At 40.7% G+C, this 14,199-nt stretch overlaps 1 long non-coding RNA gene across 1 annotated transcript; it reads left to right on the forward strand.

Annotated features, from left to right (window-relative positions):
• Positions 1–1,270: 1,270 nt before the first annotated feature.
• On the forward strand, positions 1,271–5,441 carry LOC125619179. Its single transcript, XR_007350690.1, has 3 exons — positions 1,271–1,372; positions 2,219–2,356; positions 5,341–5,441. It is a non-coding gene; the product is annotated as an uncharacterized LOC125619179 (long non-coding RNA).
• The last annotated feature ends 8,758 nt before the right edge of the window (positions 5,442–14,199 follow it).

Here is a 14,199-nt window from a genome sequence, read left to right on the forward strand (position 1 = left end):
GGGTTGTGGCTTAGTGGTAGAGCGATTGCCTAACATGTATGAGGCACTGAGTTTGATTCTCGGCACCATATAAAAATGAACAAATAAAATAAAGGTATTGTACTAGTTGAGATGGTTTGTTTTAGGATAGGAAATGAAAGTGCCTCTCAGTGAAAGGAATGGCCGGAGCCTGCTTCCTATTTTGATTTTTCTTTTAAATTGATGGATAATGCAGCATGTCTATATGGTTGTTTGTTGCTAAACTTTATATATAATTTATGGTTTCAATTCAGCTTGAAAAATAATCTCCCTACATGTAGCAGTACATTATATGTAATGTTAGTATTTGTATTTCTGCTTTGAATCCTTAATATTACAATGAAATTCCTACTTTACTAAATGTATTTGATGTGCCAGTTTTAGTGCGTGATTTAAACTTTTTTTGATTTCTCCCTTTTCTGGTTGTGCACTTCCTTTTACAACAAGCCTCTAGAAACAGATAGCTGTTTGTGATGTAGATGTGCTTAGGGAGTATGTAAAATAACCATTTTAACAAAATAAATAGATATTTAAAATTTAATACTAACTATGGGAAAAGGATCCATTGTGTAAAACATAATTTATCTTTAGATTCAGTGTTTGTCTTTGGTTTTATAAAGTAGCTTGTATTTTCAACATAAAATGGTAAAATGTAGAGCAATTGCAATGCATCAATAAAATGGGTAAGTTTAAAAAAAACAAATAAAGGTATTGGGTCCATCTACAACTAAAAAATATTAAAAAAATAAATGAAGGTAAAGAAATAAATGAAGGTATTGGTTCATTTAAATGAACAGTGATGTAGATTAATTTTACTTCTTTAATTTAAAAATTCAGAGTTATAGGAAAATCCAGTTTTATGGAGAGTGATGCAAAAGTCTATTCATGGAGTTTATACTGTTAATAAAGCAATGAAGAAAAATTTCACCAGAATCTTGAGTTGTCAAAAGGTACTTAATAATATTTAATATTCTGTGTAAGTAAGGGGCCTCAAGGTTTAATCTTCATTAACTGCACACAAAATCCATCTGTTATGGTTTAGATCTGAAACGTTCCTTAATGTTTCATGAGCTCAGAGGTGAAGCTTTTGGGAAGTGATTATGGATCATGAGAGCTCCGACCTCATCAGTGGGTTAATTTACTGATAGTTGGTTGGACTATTGGGAGATGGAATCTACTTGAAGAAAGTAGGTATTTGGGGGTACTCTGAAGGGTTTATCTTCTCCCAGGTCCCTTCCTCTACCTTTCTTTGCTCCCCAGCTGCCATGTGCTAAGCAACTTTCCTCTGCCACACCCTTCTGCCAAGATGTTTCAGCTTTGGAGCCTGCCAGTCATGGACTGACCCTCTGAAACTGTGAGCCAAAATAAATCTTTCCTCCTCTAAGTTATTCTTGTTAGGTATTTTGACCACAGTGACATAAAGCTGATCAGCACACATCTAAATCTACCTTTGACTCTCTAGGGGCTGAGGGAATAGATTCAAGGGGACACTTAGCACAGAATTTGCCTGAGCCAAGGGAACTACAGGAGAGAGTGATGTGTGCCTCCAAAGCCTTGGGAATCTTCAAGTGGTTTTCTGTGTCCACTTCCTTACCACGTGGGTCTTTTCACATGGCAAATTGCTTCAGCAAAATGAGCTAGAAAAAGAATTTGTTAGCAAAGACAAAAGTCACATCATTCATAATCTAATCATAAAAGTAACTTCCCATTTTCTTTGCTATAACTTATATCTCCTTAGGTTAAAGTTTTGTAACTGGCTTTTGTTGAGTGGTCAAAATGATTTTTGAAGATGAAGACTTACTTGTTTTATTTGGAACAGGAATTTAATATTTAAATAAGTATTATGAATATATTTCATTGTTTAAAAATTGTTTTTTCCATTCCCAAAAGTATGCCTTTGAGGAGTGGTTGTTCTACTGTGTCATTCCACTCAGACTGGAAACAGTCAAACTATATATCATGCCTTATGAATAAAAATGTTCATCCAAACTGGGTCACATGTTAATAAGTAAGGAGAATGCACCTTTGTTGTATTAAAAACCGTAAATATTTTATTAGTGTTTATTTTGGATATTGTTATTGTAGAATAAACTACCCCTAAAATGGTATCTTCAATATAACAACAATTTTACCATATTTCACGTTATTTTGTGTTAGAAATTCAGGCATGGCTTAGCTGGTGCTTTGTCTTCATTGATAGATCATTAGGTGCTATTCGTCTGGAGGCTGCTCTGATTCAAGAAATCTTCACTCATGCCTGGGATCTTGGAGGGATGACTGGAAGATGGTGCTCCACCCAGATGGATTCAGGGTCTCTCTTCATAGTCGCCCCAAAAAGGTAACTGGAGTTCGTAAGGGGCTTAGGGTTCTAAGGAAGTAGAATATTTGTAGACACAGGAAGTAGAATATTCTAGTCTTTTGAGATTTGAAACCCGAAAGCTGACTACATTGCATTGGTCAATGTGGTCACAAGCCTGTGCAATTGCAAGGGAGTGGGGTGCCAAACAGAGTGTGACCCAAATTAACTGTCTGCATTGTTGACTGCAAATATATTCTGAGAAAACAGCAATTTCATATGATCACCATAAATACTTTCAAAAGGATATGTTCATTTTTTATAACTATTTTATTTTTCCTACTATGTTTGTTTGAATTTTATGCATTAAAAGGTCATTTTCTGTCTGATTAATCTGGGATCTTGGAGGGATGACAGGAAGATAAAAAATAAAAATTGTAGAAGTATTGATCTGAGATTGATTGAAAGACCCTGGTCTTCCCCTCACGATAGTTGCAAAGTGCTGTCTTAGAAGATATGGTTGTCATACTGGGTGGAATATCAGATGAATTGGAATAACCAGACACTGGATAGGGAGCTGGGATCTACCTCCTGATCTCATTACCATGATGAACTCTCTGAGGCCCCAGCATTCATTCAGAGTAGGACTCTTTTGTTTCACAAATGTGGGATTCACTTGGCAGCCCTATTGGGCAACTTTCTCCCACAATGTATGGTTTTTCCCAAATCATCCTCCCAGATCTCTGTCTACTGAGAAGTCACGAGCTGCCCAGACCCCTCATTTAAGTGGAATCACATATATTTTCTCGTGACTAGCTTATTTCACTTAGTATAATTTCCTTAAGGTTCATCCATGTTGTAGCATGTGGGAGAATAATAATCCATTGTACACAGACACCCATTTCTTTATCCATAGTCCAGTAATGAACATTTGCGTTGCTTCTTTAACCAAGTTTTTATTTCTCTTATATTTCAACTCTCAACCCCTCCTGAAAATATCATTTAGTGTTCCTTCACTTGGATAAAAACTACTGGCTTCCACCTATTATTTCCACCTGAGCATAAGCAATCAAAAGTGAAAGGCCTGCACGTTTGAGTGTGTTGAGTATCATATCTTAGCCATCGAGGGTCAAAAACATGGTACATGCAGCAGTAAGAATACCATGATGGGCAGCTGTGAGCATTCGAAATAAATCATCCCCAGACCAGAAGGAAATTAATTCGACATTTCCCAAATCATCCTCCCAGATCTCTGTCCACTGAAAAGTCATGAGCTGCCCAGACAGAGAAGTGTCATGAGCTGTCTGTGAGCTGTGTGTGGACTATGTTGTGCATTGTAGGCTCCTGAGGGGATAAATCTGGCACTGGGAACTCCCTGGGGTACTCCCCATAGGGGTTGACCTCCTGATGAAGGTGAACTTCCCCCTCAAGCTCTACCTAAGAACCCACACAGCACCTGAGATGGGTGTGACCTGCCAAGATGCCAGTCAACCAGCTGACTGCAAGACATCCACCCTTGAAACCTTATCCCTGCCTTTGATGTATCTCCATGGGAGCCATTTTGTCTTTGTCTAGTTCAAGAACCCATGTGGTCTAGATCTATCAGGGGCTTTGCTTTTGTAAATACATTTCTGAGTGTTTGTGTTTTATCATTTGTTAATTATTTGAGATATTAAGATTTAGGGTGGCTATTTAGAGTGGCTTGGATTCCTCCGGGCAGAAGGATCCCCCAATGAGACTCTGGCCATCTCCGCCTGCCCCTCTCACCCCATAAAGAGAAGGATCCAACTCCAATTGGTGGAGAGGCCCTGGAGACACATAGTACTGGTATGAATCGGAATCCCCAAAGGTTTTCATAATTGGGACACCAAAGAAGTTATTCAGGTTTCAATGTAAAGCCTAGCGTCTGGACAGTCACAATTCAATAGCACATCCTTTGATGATAGAGATCATATGCAGAAAAGAGGGGCTTTAGTTGACAGGAAAGTCAATAGAAGTTAAGAAGCCCCCACCCCCGCATAAAAGAGAATATGTTCTTAAATTCTATTCATGGAAATTCATATGTAGAACAGAGGAAGTGAGATTCCCACTGTATTCTGCCATGCTGAGAAAATGTATTCATTCACTCATCAGTTATTAATGGAACATCTCCTGGGTTGGACAGCAGGAATAGAAAATGATGACATACTGCCAGCCCTAGGGATGCTGCAATTTCTCTATTACTCAGAATGTGGTATTTCTGCTTTGGTAACTGCAGAGGAGCTCAGTTCCCATGCTATGCTTTCATGGAAATTTGGAAAATTATAGGGAATCCCAGAGGATAGAACTGGGATGTGAAGGACTCAGATGATCACATATGGATGATGTTTAAAAGAACAGAGGATGTTGGACCCGTTAAGAAAAGAGTGGGGACACTTGCTATTGCTACATAATGTCAAAACTCTGCTGACCAATATGAGGTCCACTAGCTACATGGGGCTGTTTAAATTAAAATGAAATAAAATGAAGTATTCAATTCCTTCATTTCGATAGTACATATTGAACACATGTGCCTTGTGGCTGTTATATCAGGTGCTACAGGAATGTTTCTATCAGCACAGGAAGGTCTGGTGGAATGTTCTGGAAAGACTCCCATGTGGAAGTCATTCCACTATGTCTTTGCTTCATTTAGATTTGAGGGTTGAAACAATGAAGAGAAAGGGTGGAAAATTTGAGTAGGATAGATTTTTAGCTTTGTATTAGGAAAAAAAAAAAACTGAACAGAAATAGCTGTCCAGAGACTTCTTGCAGATGGAAAGTCCCTGGTTGCTGGAGGAATTCAGGTCAGGGCTGGTAGGTCATTTGGTTGAGATTCTCTTGAGAAATTGCTTAGGATCTTTCCCCTGAAGGATTCTCCATATTGTGGAAGGTGCTCTTTATTCAGTACTTATTCTGTTCCAGGTACTCAATTTCATGCTTTTCCTACACTATCAGATTTATCATTTTAATTATTCTGAAAATCACATAATAATGTTCCCTTTTTACAGAGTGAGGAAACTGAGACTTTCAAGGTCAAGTTGCTCACGCTCTAGTAAGTGCAATGGATGGATGGATCCAGACTTGTCTGTTTCCAAAGCTGGTAAGTGGCACACTTGATTTTATTTTTTGTGCTACTGGGAATCAACCACAGGGTCTCATGCAAGCTAAGCAAGTGCTGTGCACTAAGTCTTCACACTTCACTCTTGAAACTAGCAGATGCCCAATAAATGCTGGTTGATCGAACAAATTGAACCAAGCAAACGTGATAGTTTCCGAAAAACAAATAATTTTCTTGTGTGGTTTGTATATCTCAACCAAAGTAAAAATAGATTACATACAGAATAAAGGAATATTAATGACAAAATATTCATGTTAGTTTCTGAAAAACAATTTTCCTGTGTGGCTTACATATCTCCACCAAACTAAAAATAAATCATGTAGAGAAGAAAGAATATTAATGACAAACTGTTCACACTGTTTCCTCATTCTTGATGTAATAAGTATTATTGTACTGAACAAAATAAACATTACTTTAAAATGTACTACAGGCACTGAGATATCTTAGGGCCTACAACTCTTCCTGTGTAACCCATCGCCCTCAAAACACAGTAACTTAAAACCATAATAACTTATCAGTTCTCATGACGGTGAATTGGCTGGGCAATCCCTGTTCTGATTTCTGCTGGGCTCCCATGCAGATGTATTCAGCTTGAGCTTGGCCTGACTGGAAGGTCCAGACGGCCTCATCCATATGCCTGCATTTGGTGCTTCCTCTTGGCTGGGGTGTCCTCCTTCATGTGGTCCCCACCCTCTGAGAGGTTCCACGCAATTCCTTTCATAGTAGTTCCAACAGTGGACAGGGGTGGAAGGTATATGTCCTCTTGAGCCTAGGCTGTGTATATTACAGGCATGTTTTTGAACCTATTATCTTTAGCAAACATGCATTTAGGGATTAATAATCTCAAATAATATCTTGAAATGTTGGATTAATTCCTTGTGGTCTGGGGATGATTTATTTTGAATGCTCACAGCTGCCCATCATGGTATTCTTACTGCTGCATGTACCATGTTTTTGACCCTCGATGGCTAAGATATGATACTCAACACACTCAAACGTGCAGGCCTTTCACTTTTGATTGCTTATGCTCAGGTGGAAATAATAGGTGGAAGCCAGTAGTTTTTATCCAAGTGAAGGAACACTAAATGATATTTTCAGGAGGGGTTGAGAGTTGAAATATAAGAGAAATAAAACACTTGGTTAAAGAAGCAACCCAAATGTTCACTACTGGACTATGGATAAAGAAATGGGTGTCTGTGTACAATGGATTATTATTCTCCCACATGCTACAACATGGATGAACCTTAAGGAAATTATACTAAGTGAAATAAGCCAGTCACGAGAAAATAGATGTGATCCCACTTAAATGAGGTTCTTAGAGGAGTCAAGTTCATAAAACTAGAAGGTAGCATGGTAGTTGCCGTGAGGGGAGGAGGAAATGGGGAGTTGTTTTCTCCCTCCCTCTCTCCCTTGCTCCCTTCTTTCCTTTCTATCTTTCCTTTATTCCTTCCTTCTTTCTTCTTTTTTGTATTGGGGATTGAACCCAGGGGTACTTTACCAGTGAGCTACATCCCCAGTCCTTTCAATTTTTTATTTTGAGACAGGGCCTCTCTAAGTTGCTGTGGCTAGCCTCAAACTTGTGATCCTCCTGCCTCAGCCTCCTGAGTCACTGAGATTCCAGGCATGTACCACTAGGCCTCATTGGGGAGTATGTCTATGCTTCAATTCCACCATGCCTAGGACTTTGGAATATGAGCTCATCTATATTGCTTCATGGTTGCTAAGTGGCTGCTGCCTCCCAGGCCCCACATTTGTTTTCCAGATAGGAAAAAAGTGGAAACAGAACAAATGATAAAGAAATATACCATCTGAATCTGTGTATTTATCAGGAAATAATTTTTTTTTGTGTGTGTGTGTTGTAATAGACGTGCACCTTTACTTCATGAATAAACTGCTTGTGATAATACAATTAAATCAGAATTTTAAAAAAATATGTACTTGAAAGAAAAATGGAAAAAGAAAACCTTAAAAGTAGAGTGCTTCCCTGGTAGGAATGTCTAATGTGCATTCAAATTATTGGAAAGCAAATATTTTTTTTTCCAAAAAGTAATGTCACTATAACATATGAATTACAATCATTAACACAAATGTTTGAAATATAAGGATCCTGTGGAAATGAGTGAAGAGAAGAAACACTGGCAAAGACACAGGAAAGTGAGAGGTAGTTTGGGAGTAAGGCTCTCAGAGGTGAAGGATACGGTTCCAGATTGGAGTTGGATGTCTGATCAAATGTCTTGGCTCCAAGGGGGCAGAATACAACTGGCAGGATTCAAGAAGAAGGCACCAATGTAGCCCCCAAAGCAAGTCTCCAATTTCACTCCCAAGTGGATGTGTTTCCCAGGCTTCAACATGGTCTCTTCAGGAGGATTTGCTTTCCACCATGTAGGAGAATAGTACCTATGATGGGGAAAATCCAGTATGCCCAGCACCTTTTACATGTATCATTTTTCGAAGGATCCTTGTTACCACCCTCAGGTCTGAGGTCACTCGGATGGACGTCACTGATGTAGCATTGCTTTAGCATTTCTCTGGCATCAGAGAAATTGTCTCCATATTCAAAGCTTTCAGATGAATCAGCTTGTTCTAGCAGAATCTCTTCTCCACCAGGATGCTCACTGAGGAACTGGATGATATTGTGGACTTGCCCGCAGACCACCAGCTATAGTTCTTTTAAAGAGTTGCACTTCCTCGCTTCCTTCAACCAATAACAGGTGACAAAGGTCTGCCACCCTGCCCTTTCCTATAGCTGCTGCTAGCTTCCTCAGTCCCCACTGAGCCCGAGACACCTCCTCTCCCTGCAATCCGGGCTTCTGCCAGGAAATAAATATTTTTTTGAGAGCTTCGTTGAGCAGATATCTCATTGGTCAAAAGCAGATCCTTGGCATACAACCACTGCTAGCTGCAAAGTGACTGTGAGGAGAGCAGGATAATAGGAATGGACTGGCTTAGCCAGGTGACAAATCTGCTGCTTACAGGAAGGAATGCACAGCTCACCCTCCACACACCACTGTCTCCCTGTGACAGTGGGTAGGGTAGGGCTCCATTTCCACCCTCATGGCCAGGAACACTTGTGGGCGCTGCTCTCAATTGCCATTCCATGTCCTCCCACCCACCTCCTAGGTCCTGCTTCCATCAATCCCCTTTACAATAAAAAGACACTTAAAGGCAGGACGTTTTGCATATCTTTGTTTAACTGCAGGCCCAGTGTACCTTGCAATTCATTTGTGCTTAACATATATTAGTTGATTTTCCAGAAATACATTGGATTTTGCTATGGTGGGATTGGTTGAAAGTGTTCCTCATAGTTTCATGTATTGGAAGCTTGGTCCCCGGTGTGGCAGTTTGGAGGTAGAGGAACCTTTAGTGGGTGGGGCCTAGCGCAGGTGATTATGTCATTGGGAGTACTGCCCTCTCATGGAACTGAGGATTCTTGTGGGACTCTGGAAAGCTCTTGTGACAGTTGCTATGAAAGAAGAAAACGGGCCTTTCCTTGCCCTCTGGCTTCCTGTTTACCGTGTTGTTATGGTTTAGATATGAGGTGTCCCCCAAAAACTCAAGTGTGAGGCAATGCAAGAAGGTTTAGAGGTGAAATGATTTGGTTATGAGTGTTTTAACAGAACCAGAGCATTAATCCCTGAATAGGGATTAAGTGGGTGATAACTGTAGGTAAGGTATATATATATTGGAGTGAACTCAAGGGCACTTAACCAGGGAGCTACATCCCTGGCCTTTCTCTTTAATTTTTAATTTTGAGACAGCAGATGGCAAGTTAGCTGCTGAGGCTGGCTTTGAACTTGTGTTCCTTCTGCCTCAACCTCCCGAGCTCCTGGGATTATAGGCATGTGCCACTGTGCCTGGCTGGGGTATATATTTTGTTCTTTGTGAGTGGAGCTCTCTCTGCTTGCTGGTGACCATGTCCTGAGCTGCTTTCTCCCTCTACACTTTTCCACCATGATATTCTGTTAGAGTCTGTAAACAAGTCAAAATAACACCTGGCATTTTGCCAGGGGAATGTTAGAGTTCGTGAACAAGTCTGGATGGCGCCTGGCAAAATGCCAGAGGGAGTGGCTTGAGAAGTAACAAAAGTGAGCCATTAAGTGTGGAGATTCCTGATTGGTTGACTGCTGTATCTAGTTTATGTTAATTAGATAAGCTGTGTGGAATGTATAAATACCTCTGTTGTCCTGCAATAAAGGGCTCCCACTCCTGCTGTATCAACGTACACAAGTTGTTCGTCACCCCCCCAGCTATTTTGCCCAGCCAGCCGGGCTGCAGCAATATTCTTCCTCACCTTGGACCCAGAGCAATGGAGAGACTTCAGAAACCATGAGCCCCAGATAAACTTTTCCTTCTCTAAAATTGTTCTTATCAGGTATTTTGGTCAAAACAACAAAAAAGGTGACTAAAACACATGTGATGTCTCCATCTGCATGTATTCCCACTCTTGTGATGCCATCTGCCATGATGTGACACAGCCGAGGCGGTCCTCACCAGAATCAGCACATGGTACTTAAACTTTCAACCTCCGAAACTGTGAGTTAAATAAACCTCCTTTCTTTATAAGTTACCCAGCCCTTGTTATTTTGTTATAGTAGGAGAAAGTGGACTAATACAGACTTTTATTTTGTCTTAAGATAATTCCAGACTGTTCTGGGGCTGGAGCGTAAGAATGCTTGACTTTTCTTCCATATCGAAAACAGCATACCATCCCATTCACACAAATTCCCTTTTGGGCTGGATATTTTATGCTCATGTATCTCCCTTTAGCCTCCACTTCTTGCTGGCTGTCTTTTGGCAGGTGCATCCAGAGACACTTGGAAGTTGACTTGGTGACAGAAAGAATTAACCCCCCCCACCTCCAAAACCAGAAAACCCACAACCTTCAACTTCCCCATGATGAAAATCACAGAGTGGTTTAAATAGCAGGTGTTATTAACATGCATTTGTCCTTTCCTCCTCATTTTGCTTATCCATTGGCAGGGGGATGGGAGGGTAGATGGCATGTCCACCTAGCTCTGGAGTGATTAATTTAGTGCTAAACTTCTAACCAGAATTGTAAGGAGGGACGATTGCCTCTCCAGGATGCTCATTTTTCTCTTGGATCCTAATGAGTCCCTTGAATCCTTGGGCAGCACAGCATGGGCGGAACCCAGTCTGCTTTGACTGTATTTTTTTTTTTTTTTTTGTGCATCTGGGAACCACAGGCTGATTTGTATGTTCTCATTGTAACAATTTCTGAAGCCTCAATTTCTGAGGTCTTCCATGGCACACTATAATTTCAGGATTGACAACGATGCTGACAAGAGTGAAAAAGAAAACATATTTAGGGAAACAGGAATTTCTCTCAACCTTTATTTTGACATTCCACAGTAGATGATGGATGTTTTAAATTACTCTTGATAAGAAGCTATCAGTAGGAGTTATTTTGTTTCACAGATACCTGGCAGGTCAAAAACATACTCAAATTGAACAAATATTCTCAAATTAAGTACAGAGAATAGTAAGGCCAAGCAACTCGTGATGCAGAGAGGAAGGGAATTCGGAGGAGCAGAAGCACATTACTGCTACAGCGCTCAAGGGAGCCCAACTCCTACCTCACTTCCACTAAGAACAGGTGCGTGTCAGAAGAAACCATGTTGGAACGCGGGTGTCTGCCATTGGCACTGACTTAGGGAGGGGTGTGGAATCCCACGGCTCAGCCTGTTGGGAAGTTGGGGGACTGGCATAGTTTGGATTTTGGCTGTTCCTCAAAAATCCATGTGGTGAAGACTTGGTCTCCAGCATGGCGCTGTTAGGAGGTGGGATCTTTAAGAGGTGGGACCTAGTGGGAGGTCTTAGATCATTGGTGGTGTGTCCTTGAAGGGGACTGTAGGCCACTGGCTTGGTCCTTTCTCTTTTGCACCCAGTCATGAGGTTACTGGGTTCCTTCTACCACACACTTCTGCCATAATATGCTCCCTTGCCACAGCCCCCAAAGCAATGGGGCCAACTGATTATGGGCCGAAAACTCTGAAATCATGAGCCAAAGTAGACCTTTTCTCTTTATAAATTGATTATTTTAGGTATTTTGTTACAGCATTAGAAAGCTGAGTAACACACAGAGCTTGGTCTGAATGAACACACCATTTAAAATGTCTTCTACAGGTTAATCTTTCTGAGGACTTACTTTTTCCTTATGTAAAATGGGCTGGTAATATCCACCTTGTTGCTGTGAGGGGCACAGGTGGAGATGTATTGAATTATGCATCTGCTTTCCTTTGGATGAACAATATCTGCTACAATAGTAATATAGTAGATGTGGCTCCTTTGCCAACTATTTTAAACTTCTAACTTAGTTGTTGAAAGTCTCAGATTTTACACACAATACTATGTGTAAATAATATTCATTGTGCAAACATTTATTGAGCATCTACTATGTACCAGATGCTGTGTGCCTGGTAGTAGAGATAAAAAAAAAGTGATCATTTTTCTCACTATAAATTTCTTAAAGTAGCTGGGCATGGTGGTGCATGCCTGTAATTCCAGAGGTTTGGGAGGCTGAGAAGGAGGATCATAAATTCAAAGCCAGCCTCAGTAAAAGCAAGGCACTAAGCAACTCAGTGAGACCCTGTCTCTAAATAAAATACAAAATAGGGCTGGGATGTGGCTCAGTGGTTGAGTGCCCCTGAGTTCAATCCCCAGGACCCTCTGCCCCCGCCCCAAAAGAAATTCCTATAAAGTTATTGGGTTAAAGTGTTTATAGATTTTTAAAGTTTTTTTTTTTCCCCTGCCAGGCATGCTGTACTGTGGAGCCAAACTCCCAGCCCTTCTTATTTTTAATTTTGAGACAGTTCCTGTCAAATTGCTGAGGCTGGCCTTGAACTTGCCATCTTCCTGCCTCAACCTGAGTAGCTGAGATTACAGGCATCAATGATGGCAGCTGGCAAGATTTTTAAGGCTTTTTAATGCACGTTATCATATTGTCCTCCAGAAAGGCTTACTCTACCAAAGTTTGGCTTGCTCCCTCCCTTTCTTTTTTTTTTCTTACTTTCTCCCTCCTTCCCTTCCTTTCTTCCTTCCTTCCTAGAATTGAACCCAGGGGTGTCTTTCCACTGAGCTATGTTCCCACATTTATCTATCTATCTATCTATCTATCTATCTATCTATCTATCTATCTATCTATCTGAGACAGGGTCTCACTAAATGCTGAGCCTAGCCTTGAACTTGTGATCCTTCTGCCTCAACCTTCCCAGTTGGTGGGATTATAGGCTTTTTAATACACGTTATCATATTGTCCTCCAGAGAGGCTGACTGGCCACTGTGCCCAGCTTCTTGTTCATTTTTAAAGTCTCTCTTTATGAGGTTTCTAAGCTCATCAGGGTGCCTATATTGTCTTGGGAACCAACCTAATTCAAGGAATTGAGCTGCCCAATTTCTATAGCAGCATGGGGCTCTGTGGGTCATCCTGTTCTGTACATCTGTGCCTCCCATGACCCCAAGGGAGACAGGAAGACCTTTGAAGGGCTCAGTAGATGAGAAGTGTTTTTATGCTTCCTTGGAACTTTATTAGAGCACAAACCTGTATCTGCATAACGGGGGCTTTTATATAAAATGGGTATTCCCTTTTTTTGAGGAGGATGATAGTTTTATAATGATGTAGACAAAGCAAAAACAGGCGAAAAGCGTAATCAAACAGGAAAATATCTATTATCAGGTGAAAAATTTCCATTTGGAAAAAATATGTAGCTGGTGTTACAGCTCAGTTGTAGAGCATGTGTGAGGCTCTGGGTTCCATCCCCAGCACAGAAAAAGGAAAAAAAAAATAGTTTGAGTCCTTAAAAAAAAAAATCACATATGCATGTTTGGAACAGTAGGTAACAAATGGAATGTCCATTCTGTTGCAAATTCTGGTCCTGCCCAGTGTTTAAAGAAATAAAAGTATTTTTGCCTCCTCCTCTTTCTCCTAGGAGGCTGAGATAGTTTATTTATATGGCTCTCACCTTAGGTGAGAACTCTAAATTAAACACTTATCGTGTTATCAGTTAATGTACAGGAAACCCATCCAGCAAGGGGAGTGAGCAGGCTCTAAAACCAGGTGTAATTGAATTCCTATAAAAGGGGTTAACAAGGTGACATTCATGTCCAGGACCCCTGGGAGCTTTTCCTTGAACTGGTTCACATAGTAAAAGCCTTACATTCTTTTCTGAAGGACAGTTGAGATAATTGTAATCATAATGGAGACTATATGCCATGGAAGTCTTGAAAAGAACGAGAGAGAGAGTTGGCGTGGTGAAGGATAGGTAACAGGCCAACTGGGAGCTCGCCTAGCCTCTTGTCTGGATGCACAGTCTCCCCTCACCGAGACTCGAGATAACTACGAAAAGTGAAGTGAGGCTGTATGAGAGGCCGTGGATGTTAAGCTTGTTAACATTTCCATTACGTCTAAAAGCAGAAAACGGAACAAATAAAGCAGGTTGAATTTTTTCCCCCCAGTATAATGTATGCCAGGATGTCACAAGAACTCATTGTCTGCAATGAATACAAAAATATGGGCCATTCAAGCTGAACAATGAGAATGTCGGTGATTCTCTAAAAGCGTCTCATTCGCATTAAGTTCATCTGGCATGGTTTTACCCTGATTTCCTCCCCCCCCTCCGCCCCAATAAGGCTGTTTCTTGAATAATATGATCTTGAAAGTTTAAGCTGAATGTAGAAGAGCTGCCTCTTTCTCTTGCCACTTACTCTGTTTCTGAAATGCAAGAAATGCAGA

The sequence above is a fragment of the Marmota marmota genome, unplaced genomic scaffold (genome assembly GCF_001458135.2).
Source record: "Marmota marmota marmota unplaced genomic scaffold, marMar, whole genome shotgun sequence".
NCBI lineage: Eukaryota > Metazoa > Chordata > Mammalia > Rodentia > Sciuridae > Marmota > Marmota marmota.